This window comes from Geospiza fortis, unplaced genomic scaffold, assembly GCF_000277835.1.
Source record: "Geospiza fortis unplaced genomic scaffold, GeoFor_1.0 scaffold270, whole genome shotgun sequence".
NCBI classification, from domain to species: Eukaryota; Metazoa; Chordata; class Aves; order Passeriformes; family Thraupidae; genus Geospiza; species Geospiza fortis.
The window spans coordinates 1,654,419-1,664,735 of NW_005054422.1; positions in this window are offsets into that span (position 1 = coordinate 1,654,419).

The following is a 10,317-nucleotide window of genomic DNA, read 5'->3' on the forward strand; positions in this document are numbered from 1 at the left end:
TGAAGGTTTTCACCCTGCATTCTTATTTCCATAGGCTTTTCCCAATATCATGCAATGTAATTTGATTTTAAACTTTTCCCTAGTCTGTATTGGATAACCAGCATCATTGAAAGTCTAAAAGTACCCTTGTTATAGTCTGAACTGATAAATTTAATGAAGCACATAGCACAGCTTGGTTTGTCACTCAGATTCAGCGTGAACATTTTAGTTTACCTGATATAGTATGAGCTTGTAGCTGCCCTTGACCCAGCTATCTCTCAGGAGAAATGCACCTGGTGGCATACAGGAATGGCAAGAATAGCAGGACCAAGTTTAAATGGACATATTTATGCTATTAGCATATGACAACCAAAATATACACTAGTTATTTGATGTTTGGAGTTTTAATCCATTTGCACAGAGGCATCTCAAGAAGGACAGGGAAGAGCAGCACGAGGCAAAGGCACAAATGGGAAAATTCTGCTTACTGCTGATTTTATTCAGCTATAGCAACTGAGCTGTTAAGGTGACAACAGTTGTTGTTCAGTTTTTAACAAGAACTCACAGCTGAAAACAAGAAGAAATGAGTGCCACAAACCAGCTTCTAGACCTTAATGAGAATACATGGCTTTCAGTTTAATCTGAGCTAACCACAGCATTGGAAGAAAGCAGCCCCACACTGCCTTTTTATGTGATCTGCACTCAGACATACCAGAGATAAAAAACCTTGCTACAGCACGGCCTCTTACAAGCTGGGGGAGCTATTTGTAGCTAATAAGAAGAAAATAGCTGCTCTGAATTATACTCCAGAGAACCCTACTTCGTTCTTGATCATAACAGAAAGCTTCCATTTAGCTTAAGCTTGTATGAGTCAGTCCACACTGCATATCAAAACACTAATAGCTTATGGTGCTTTGATGAAAGGATAATTTATATTGTTTTGTTGGACTTTGTTAACAACACACTCTTCACGTGGAAATCTTATTGCTGTAATCATCCTAAGTCTAATGTGCTTTAGATAATTTTGAAATGCTTAGAGAAAAATGGTAAGGATTTTATAACAACTATGTTGCTCTTTACAACTTACTTTTAATACTTGATCCACTGTGATACTACAACATTATTAAATTCCACTTCTTGAAACCACTCAAGTCCAGTACAAGTTAATAGTCCCATTGTGTCTAGCTTGCTTGGAATGCCAAAATGTTTTTTCTAATGGAAACTGTTCAGAGACAACACTCTTCCTGACAAACAGAACAGCAAGTCTGCAATAAAGAAGCTTTATAGCTAAAGCTCTTTCCTTTCCATGTTTTTATATTCTCACCCCATCCTTTTTCCTTCTTCACTTGCATTTTCCCTGAATATATCACAACTGCACATCAGAAAAACCTAGCAAAGTCTAGCTGAGTTACAAAGTTTTTTTCCAATTAAGACTTTTCTTGCAGCATGTAGTCCTGAAAATAATTCCATCATCAACAATCTGAGTTCATAAGACAGTCTCACCAGAAATACAGAATTTACCTGGAACCCCAGCTTCTCCTTTAGAAGGGCAGGTCTAGCACAGAGGAACATGCCTAGCCTTTGCCCAGCTCAGCAGATTCACAATTCTTTCTAGACTCAGCCTTGAAACTTCAATGGACACATGGCTTCAATGTCTCTACTGCTAAACTTGCATAGGGGTCACTTCAGAAACCATCTAGATACAAAATCCCGTGCAATATTTTCTAGGATGACTCTGCTTGAACAGAGAGGTTGGCCCAGATAACCTTCCAGCCTTAGCCATTCAGTGATCTGTGACTTTCCTCTCTTGTCACAGAACTGTTAATGTTGCTGGCTGGAGTGAACTATTGCTCCTGGTGATGAGAATGAACATTCTTCTCCTGCTATTTAAACACTGTCCGTCTTTTTGTTTTGTGGATAACTTCTGCCTCTTAAGAAATATAGATAATAGAGGTAAAATTCCCAGCAAATGTTAAAAGTTACAGATAAAATAATGAAAATACTATTGCCATATGGTACTCTCTTACATCTGAATTCTTTATTTCTGGTCAAAGAAATTTTCTTATTAAACTCTTATGTCCTGAAAGATATAACTAGATGCAATGTCGTTTTTAAGTACAATATCTCGATGGCAAAATTATTTAAATTGGAAACTACTTCAAATTGTTATAAGTTTTAACTATGAAGGCCTAACCCAGAGCAGAAGGGAAAGTGTGCTGCAAACCTGATGATGTGAACTCATTACAAGGCTGAAAAGGTTGTAAAACTGAATTAGCTCCATGATAAAGGAACAGAGTACAAATCTCCCATTTGCCCTCCCCATGTGATCCATGTGCTGGATTCGTGCTCAGCAGCCTCTCCCTCCAACACCCACACTACACCTTTCCTCCTAAGGATGGTTATTGCTCTTTTTCTAAGTGTTTGCTGACTGACATTGCTCGAAGGTGCCATGGAAGGGATTGCTGCTCCAGACTTGGCTGCGTGCTGCCAGACCTACTCCACAAGTTATATTCACTTTCATTTTCAGCACTGGCTTAACTCTGTAGCAAAATCCCCTCCTCTAATGACATCATCTACAGCAGCAGGCGCTGTGGCCTCTTGCCAAGGTGCATGGCTTTTGGGAAATTGTGGCCCTAACACCTGCAAAGAAAATGCCTGTAATTTCAATAATTTTGGCCTCTTCATGCTTATAACAATTCTTTTCCCTGGAAAAGGAGGTTCCCCTTGGGTCTGAATCGGTCAGCTATGAAATGTTTCCTCTTTTCTCATTAATCACAATCCTGCACTGACTCATGCTGTTCACCCACACAACTGCACAGTAAGAATTTCCTCACAGGAGCCCAAGTTTCTAAAACTATACTGGTTCTTTCTTAAACAAAATTATTTTCAGCCCAGCTTCAACTTGCTTGGCAGTGGAACCACATGTGTAAGCCCCACCTGATGATTTTTGCTTGCAACTGACATTCTTCCCTTCCATGGAAGACGCTATTCCATACTCCAAAGTACATCCTACACTGGGACACTGGGGAGGAGATAAGTCACATGGACCCTCTGATTCCCTGGATGAAAAAGGTTGAAGAGAACTACACCAAAACACTTGTGAATGCAATAGGAGACCTGTGCCAACCTTCCTCCCACACCGAGATTCTGAAGACAAGATGCTGTGTGAGGCATTGGGCCTCAGCAGCAAATGGAGACACTCAAGGTCACAGAAACACTGCCTTCCTGGAAGGGAAATGAGCAGCCTAAGAAAATTGACTGTAAACATTAAACATTAAACGTGCTCCATCTGTGCCTGATCCAAACAATCACCATCCAATTTACTCACAATATGCTGTCTATTTTCACATAATGATCCTAATGGTATTACTCAAATGTATTTTAAAAGGACTTTGGTCACTTGCAAAAACAATCAAATAAATCAATTTTTCTTCATTTAAATTCTAAGGGGATTCAAGGAACTATTATACGAGTAAAGAAAGAAGAAAAACAAAAAGGTAAGAAACCAGATATTTAATATGCTTGAATATGGATATTTAATATATTTGAACATTGTCTCAAACTCTTAAATTCTTCAATTCTATGCTACACAGAAGTTTACAACATTATTAATTCTGTAAATAAAAGCAAAACCAATCTGGTTTGGGCTTTTTACTCAGCTCTGTTCCATGGTTTAAATATGTCACTTAAATTCTCAGTTATGCCTGTCAAAGTATTCCCAAACTGTAGGTTCTGGCATAAGCAATATATTTGGGCTTTTTTTGTGGGGGGTGGGTGTTTGTGCTTGACTTTTTTTTGGGGAGAGGGTGGGGCTTGTGCTACAGAATCTGAGATTAGAGTTTTTCCAGTGTTGTTCTGTGTGAGGGATGCATACAAATGCGTTTTCCAAGGAATTCAATATTAAATACATCTTTGCTAACTTATTGAATTTCAGAAACAAGGAGAAATGAGATGTTATTAATTCCCCTCACAGGAAGAAAACAGATCACATTGCATAAGGCATCAAGACTGGCTTCTTGCAAATGAAAGTGGCTCTGCCAGTTATTACAGGCTATATTTTTAATTCTGTAAGGGAAACATTACACTTTTTTCATCCTCTGTTATGATACTGAATCAATGCCATAAAAATATTTAGAAGCAAGAGTATGGAAATTGTAGCAGTTAACTACTATATTAAAACTAACAATGGGAGTGAAAAAAACTCCTGTTACTCTTCAATTTAAGAAGAAAGGAGGAAAGAGGTGGGAAGAAAGTGTAAAGTAGTGAAAGCAAGGAGAAAAAGAAAATGGATGATAAGAAAATACATAAAAGGAAGGAAATTAAGACAAAGACTGCTCTTGAAATGCTAATTATTTGGATGGAATACCTTACTTCATTGCGATCTCTAGGTACTCGTAATCTCTCTCAGAACCTACTGGCTGCTAACACACGCGTCATGATGATCCCACTCTCAGCTCTGGTACAATACCAGAAAATTGTTTTTCTAGTCTCCTCAGTCCTGCAAACACAACTCTGTGGCATGGTGCTCCCCAGAGAGTTTTTGAAAGAGACAAAAATGCCCTGTACACTCTGGAACACATTCCATCTAGAGCAGTCATGCTCTCCCTCCACCTCACTGCCCCCCAAGTCAATGTCTCCATTAGGCTTAGGCAATTTTTACTCCTCTTTCCATCCAAAGACACCACGTTGAACAAGAGCCTTTGGAGGACTAGGGTCACAGCACGTCCAATAAAATCTGCAGTCATGTATCACTCTGTCCATCTGAGCAGTCTATCACTAATGCCTGCCTGAGGTCTCCACAGCCACCTAAGTTATTTTAAGCATTGCTGGAGCTGCCATTTTCAGGCAAGGCACAAAACTGCAAAGAAAACATGCACAATCTCTATTGCAAAGAGTGAAATCTATCCTCAAAGGTAAAGTAAACCAACAAGAAATATATATCAAATCCATCATTTAGCAGTACAAATAAAAGCAATATAAATTCTTACACTTCAGTAAAAGCATTTGGTAAGTAGGAAGTTGAGTATTTACACTGCAATGGACAACAAGGTCATCTATTTAACTCTCATGTATTACAAAACATAAAGATTGCAAACTATAAACCACAATCAGTTTATTTTTAAATAAACTAAAATTCTCCAGTATTACAAGAATTGTTGAATATTTGGGGGAACTGCTGCACAAACAAGTATTTGGGAGGACTGCATTCTTAATTCATCATGTCAGTAACCATGTAAATTCATTTATAATACTTCAACTATACTGCCATGATAACTGTAAAATTCTATTCTTTATGGAAGGGAACAACCATTGTGATGCTTGTAAAACATCAGAGCTTACATTTAGGAATGAAGTTACACTACCCAATCAAATTAAAGAGATCAGATCATTACTAATGGTAGCATTTTTTGAAATATAGTTATGAGCACATAATCTTAAGTAGAAAAACATTCCTGTGATGTTTGGTTGTTTTTCCTTTAGACATAAAAATGATTCCCAATGTCATAAAAAAGGAGAAGGGTCTACTGTCTCCTTGAGCAGCCCTAAGTTGCACAAATCATCTACATTCTTTATCTCTCCTAGTTCTTTCAGACTTTTTCCCTTGCAGGTATTTCCATAAATTCTGCTAAGGGAAGGAACAGAGAACGCTTCAAGCCAAATTATCCGTTTGGCCCCAATCCACATAAGCACTTAGTTGATGTGTTCTGTATTCGTGTCTTTTCAGAAACAAGTGGCTAAACATTATTCTAACCAAACTCTGCCAAGGAATAGGGTATAACAAATCTTCAGAGAACTCCTTAGCATCATTCACTCTTTAACAGTAGTGACCTCCATGTAAAATTCCACAGTGCACACCTTTATATATATATACATATATATAGCCTAGTCAGCACATGACTAGGAAGCAATGTTCAATGAGATGAGTCTTGTCCAAGTACATTGAAGCCCTCCTCCACAATCTGCCCACCAATCAAGAGGACATTTTCTGGATGGGGACACTCCAACACTCCTGGTGAAGCTGCTCCAATTCACTAATTCAGAAGTACCGTACAAAAGGATAATACCACGGATAATCAATTAGGGCATTCATCTAAAAGACAGTTCTGCATTTTAGACAATGTTCTAAGGTTACTGTTCACATTTTTACACTGAGCATCAAACGAAACACACATAATTTGAGAATTATGCCATGAATAGTAAGAATTCTCCTTGGTATCTCAAATCCTTTTGCACTACTTAAGAGAACGCTGCAGAAAGAACTGCCACATTCTGAGAACACATGAGTAGTCCGTATCCTTTTAATGCAGATTACGAACAGGTATACATGGCCCTACCCATTTCCCAATGAGACATTCACCTTTTGTGGCTCATAGTACAGCCAGTTTGCAAATTATCCCGTGGTGCCAAAGGATGGCTCACTGTGGAAGTTTTCTAGGTGAGAAAGGCTTTCATTTTCTTTGCCCCCAAACCTGGAGAAATAGCTTAGTCAATTGTATGATTGATTAATTGACTAATTAGCAAAATGTTTCCTCTTATTGAAGTGTTAGGCAGGTTCTTTCCTGTTTCTGAGGATTTTTTAAATCTCTGAGCAATTATGATACATATATGACTAGCATGGCTCAATTTTTCCAAAAAGAGTATATCTTATACCATGTATCTTTTACAGTAACACAGATCCTCTTTGGTCTGCAATAATTTTGTGTGATATTTAGCTCAGTTGTGAATTTTCCTACTCTATAAAACAAAAAGAAGAATGCGCTTTTCAATTAAGAAGTGGACTCCCGGCCACATCAAACCACAGAAAATGAGGTTTTAGGGATTTAGAATTTGGTTGGGTTTTTTTAAAAAATCAAAGTTTGAAAGTTAGAAAACCTAGACATGTATAGCATGTTGTTCGATGGTAGCATTAAGCAGTAAATTTAGGAGCCAGCAGCAGGAGGAAGGAAAAACAGTGACACATAATGAACCTGTTGGGCACAAATTAAAAATGTGTCTGTCTCATTTAAGAAATCATACATGAATTTACCAGAGAACAAATAATATCAAGCCTAAAGACCACACTGAAATATTTTCCATATAACTACTTATAGAACATTTTCCATAAAACCCTGGAGGCTTCAAAACTACTATAAGCTGAACAATAGCTTTTGGTTTTAAAGCTATGTAACAACATTCACATTCAAAATGTTTTGGCTAGGAATTAATTTGCTACTGATTTATCATGTTTTACATTTAGATTCCAAGAAAAAAACAGAGTGGAAGAAGTTACTTCTACAAAGTACTGTTCAATCATTGTCTTTTTTATTTTAATTAAGAACAGTTATAATTAAGTAAACATAGGAATTAAATTTGTGCTTTTAATTTACAGAAAGCCAGATTAAAGTAACATAAAAAACTCTTGTACTTTTATTTCAGTGGGAATTTACTCAATGCCTTAAATTTGTACCTAATCTTTCAACTGAAGAATCAGTTACAGAAAATTCAAAGCAACATTCAAAGCAATTTGACATTCAAGAAAAGGTTGTAGCTCATGTTCAATACATTATTTTCCTTCACGATGAATATATGGTGACGTTTTGTCATTCCTCACTGAAAACAATAGAAAATCCTCTATAGTTGACATGTAGGACCAGGAAGTATTGTCGATGGGAAGTAGGGGAGTATTACGAAAAAAAACCAGTCAGTTCTCTTAAAGAAATCACTGTCACCATCTGCTCAGAAATGATACCTTAATGACTTATTAGTTCCTTCTTTTCATGCTTATCTGTGCATTCCATGACTAGCCTGCATAATTTTAAAATGCCAGAATTTCTGTAAATTTTTCCATCTCATTTTCTGTTCTCTGCCTGGTTTTTAATAATACTAAAAGCTTGAATATGCAGAATTTATTTGTCTTTTTCATGTCAAAGTGTCATGAAAGAAAGACAGCTGAGCAGAAGAAACAACTCCTCCAAGCACCTCAGACAAACTTGGAAGTGTGGGCTCATGTACCACAGATGCCAGAGAATCCACACTAAGAAAGGTCTAGCTGTAGAAAACTGTTTCAGTTGGCTGAAAATGCATTCATTCAGTTCTGGTATCCATTCTGTAATCTCATTCTCTTTGTGCATAACTTGTTCTTCCCAGGTGAGCCTGATTTCAGTGGAAAATGCTGTGCTAGATGTGGTACTGGGTGCACCTGTGATATCACACCCAGAAGATGAACTGCTGTACAGTTTAAAGCAGCATCTGTAACGATGCTGGTGTAGCAAGGGGAGGTGGGTAGCAACCCAAAGTATGTTAAAGGGTCAATCAGGATTTTTTAGGTCATGGTAAGATTCAAAGATGGGCAGATATGCCTGACCAACATGGCACAGGGGACAAACAGGCAATGTGAAAAGGATGCACCAGACCACCTGCAATGGTATCAGAGAACAGTCAAACTCACCTGTCCCCTCCCTGTTCCAGGTAAACTGGTTCCATTTAGCATTACAGTAACAGGACAATTATAGCACCTAATGTAGTGTGCAAATGACCTGCTGAGGCTTTATTCAGATACATAGTTTCTGTTTATCAGTTTGCATATCTGAAAAGAGCCTATTCTCTTAGTGTCAGTATGATTTATACATGTGTACCTAGCTCATTAACAATATCCCACAAGGCTAACACTGTTTTCCCCAACAATTTTCAACACTTAAGCCAGGCAGTCCCTCACTCCTTTTAAGACTATAGACAATTGTATTGCTAGAAGATATTTAAGTATATCAAGACAGTCTCAGGAACAAACAGTTCCAAATCCTTTCCTCTTCTCCCACCTCTAAAAACCCAACACAGCCAAAACACAATTCTTCCCCGACAGCTCTGCTGAAGAACAAGAAGTAGCTATAATACATGATGCAAACATTGGCAGATTCCTTGTTACACAAGGGAGAAAAAATTAATCACTTACAAGTTTATGTGTACAATAGAACAATTGAAGAAAAAAATACTTTCAGAAAATAGGAGGAGCGCCTTAGCATCGAGGTTGTATTGGGAAGCAAGACGGACATGTCTACCTCCAGACAAAGTGTGAATGCTTTAGCTACAGTGAATAGACATTTTTTTAGAAATAGCTGCACCAAACAAACACAAGCAACATGAAGTTGTCTTTGTCAAAGTGGTCCTGAGATGACAATGGTCCTTGGTCCACAGTGCTAAAATAGTCATCATAGTTTCTACCAGCAAAAGATCCTCTTGATTTTACAGGTTTTGGATCAAGCCCTGAATCACTCAAAGACCTTAATTCAGCTTTTGCAGAGCTATTTGCAAATAAAATAATGATTTCAAATCAAACCAAAATCTTTTGAACGCAGTGTGACTTTGTGGATGTTTACATATTTCTATAACAGAAGCTCACCTTTATTATAATCTGTGACTCAAGACTTCAGATTCAGGAAAGAATATAGTAAATTCCCTACAGAGATATTAATGTTCATGGTATGCAATCTATTTGTCAATGGATTGTTTCTCTTGTCAAATCACACTCATTTTAGTCTCAGTGTAGATTTGCAAATGTGAGCTGCGCACATGCTAGGTATAAATATCCATTTTCAGGTATGGCTTCAAACACTTATCTATGAGTAACTTTGACTGAACTACTCAAATGACTGTACTTCCACTTGTGTCTTTGTGAAAGCTGACAGGATGAGCACGTGTTTTTTTACGATGTGAGTTGTCTGTGATGTGATGAAGACATTGAATAAAACCAGTAATTAACACAGCAATTAAAATATAAAACTCGAGTCAGCATTTTGATGCTGTACCTGACTCTCTCCCTGCCTTGCTTTATTATTTCGTGCAAGTAAGCCGGCCCGATTTCGCAAATACTTTTACTTATGCAAAGCACCACAAACAACTGTATAGAGGGTAATACAGCTTTATTTGCTTAAATTACCAAAACTCGGCGCTTTTAATGTGTCTGTGACTACACACGCTGCTATGATCAAGAGAATTATTCTGCCAGCGTGGGGTTACAATACAGGGAATTTAAGAGCGCACTTAAGTAGTAGGATTTAGCACTAACCACTCCCCAGGCAAAAGCATCAGGGCATAAGAGGAGAACGAAAAGAAAGGCAGGAAGATTGCGATTCCCACCCAGAGCAATTCCTCCCAATTGCTTGGCCTCTGTTGCTATCTTTGACTCAAACTCTGTCTCAGCCGCCAATGCTCACAGAATTCCTGCTCCTACCGGCGCCCGAACGCCCACTGCGGGTCTGAGGAGCCTCAGCGGGAAGACACACCTGAGCATGAGGAAAGAAGAGCAGAGCTCGGGGCCTCAGGGTGTCCCTGCCCGCCCCCGCGACACGGACCCTGCCAGAC